This window comes from Giraffa tippelskirchi, chromosome 2 (assembly GCF_054371585.1).
Source record: "Giraffa tippelskirchi isolate mGirTip1 chromosome 2, T2T-mGirTip1v1.2.pri, whole genome shotgun sequence".
Taxonomy (NCBI): Eukaryota; Metazoa; Chordata; class Mammalia; order Artiodactyla; family Giraffidae; genus Giraffa; species Giraffa tippelskirchi.
This window is the reverse complement of record NC_137276.1, coordinates 131,939,436-131,941,535: the sequence shown is the minus strand read 5'-3', so window position 1 is coordinate 131,941,535 and position 2,100 is coordinate 131,939,436. Positions and strand designations below refer to the sequence as shown.

The following is a 2,100-nucleotide window of genomic DNA, read 5'->3' as shown; positions in this document are numbered from 1 at the left end:
AAGAGTCAGGCACGACTGAGAGACTTCACTTTCACTTTTCCCTTTCATGCACTGGAGAAGGAAATGGCAACCCACTCCAGTGTTCTTGCCTGGAGAATCCCAGGGACGGCGGAGCCTGGTGGGCTGCCATCTATGGGGTCGCACAGAGTCGGACACGACTGAAGCGACTTAGCAGCAGCAGCAGCAGCAGTCAAATGAAATAATAGGAGCAACAAAAAAGAATAACTTAATGAATTTAAAACATAATCTATGTTAAAACTAAGAAGTTAGAGTCTTCTTATTTTGACAGTGAAAGTAAGAGGTATCAGAGTTGCAATCCTAGTAAAAATAACTAGAAAGCTAGAAAAATGCATAAAATAACTTTCACACATATTATACAATCTTTGTAAAAAGAGCAATATACAAAATGACCTCTAATTTCATGCTCACTGTCTCCCTCATAGCATTTCTAAACTGTGGCAGGTAAAGCATAAAACAAGTAGTCTCTCTGGGGACAGAAATCAAGAGTTAAGGGCTGGAGAAGATGCCAGAGTCGCCACCTGAAAGAAGTTGCCTGCTCAGGAGCTGCCACTGGAGAGGCCCACCCATCTGTTTGCCCATCCCCGTGTCCCCTTCACAATGCAGCCTGCTTCTGCAAAGTGGTAGGATCAGGATCGAAGGGACTATGGAACTATGTCTTCATTGAATTTTGTGTTGAAGACAGTAAAGATGTTAATGTAAATTTTGAAAAATCAAAACTTACATTCAGTTGTCTTGAAGGAAGTGATAATTTTAAACATTTAAATGAAATTGATCTTTTTCACTGTATTGATCCTAATGATTCCAAACATAAAAGAAGAGACATATGTTGTTTATGAAAAGGAGAATCTGACCACTCATGGCCAAGGTTAACAAAAGAAAGGACAAAGCTTAATTGGCTTCATGTGGAGTTCAATAAATAGAAAGACTGGGAAGATGATTCAGATGAAGATATGTCTAATTTTGATTGTTTCTCTGAGATGATGAACAACATGGGTGGTGATGAGGATTTACCAGAAGTAGATGGAGCAGATGATGATTAACAAGACAGTGATGAAGAAAAAATGCCAGATCTGGAGTAAGGAATGTTGTCATCGCTGATTTTGAGAAAGAAAAATAACTTCTCTGCAAGATTTCATAATTGAGAGCGTTCCTGAGTTGATAGCTCTAAAGGCAGATTCTGTATTTGCCTCCTTTAACCCATTTTTCAACCTGTTTATTTTTTCAAAGGCTTCACTAAGGGTTGATGTGTACCATCGTATGCGGCAATTTTAAGTCAGCTAAGGCAATAACTTTGTACATGAACATTTCCCAGATTTCCATGATGCTGCTGAGGTCCTAGGCAATGGATAAAGCGCTTGTGATTAAAAAAACAAAAAACAAAAAACACACACAAACATTTCACCTAAATCTCCTTTATTTCATAACAGATACTGACATGATAGGAAGATCTCAGCATAGGGAAAGTAGCTAAATTTTAGATTTTAGAACATGGACTCTAAGTGGCTGAAACATCGTTACCATCTTTCTAAATTCCATATATATGTGTCAGTATACTGTATTGATGTTTTTCTTTCTGGCTTACTTCACTCTGTATAATGGGCTCCAGTTTCATTCACCTCATTAGAACTGATTCAAATGTATTCTTTTTAATGGCTGAGTAATATTCCATTGTGTATATGTACCACAGCTTCCTTATCCATTCATCTGCTGATGGACATCTAGGTTGCTTCCATGTCCTTGCTATTATAAACAGTGCTGTGATGAACATTGGGGTATATGTGTCTCTTTCAATTCTGGTTTCCTCAGTATATATGTCCAGAAGTGGGATTGCTGGGTCATATGGCAGTTCTATTTCCAGTTTTTTAAGGAATCTCCACACACAGTCTTTTGGACTTTGTGGGAGAGGGCGAGAGTGGGATGAATAGGGAGAATGGCATTGAAATATGTATATTATCATATGAGAAACAAATTGCCAGTCCAGGTTCTATGCATGGGACAGGGTGCTTGGGGCTGGTGCACTGGAATGACCCAGAGGGGTGGGATGGGGAGGGAGGTTCAGGATGGGGAACACATGTACAC

At 39.3% G+C, this 2,100-nt stretch overlaps 1 pseudogene; it reads left to right on the top strand.

Annotated features, from left to right (window-relative positions):
• Positions 1–618: 618 nt before the first annotated feature.
• Positions 619–1,334, top strand: LOC145522823 (prostaglandin E synthase 3-like; annotated as a pseudogene).
• Positions 1,335–2,100: the final 766 nt, after the last annotated feature.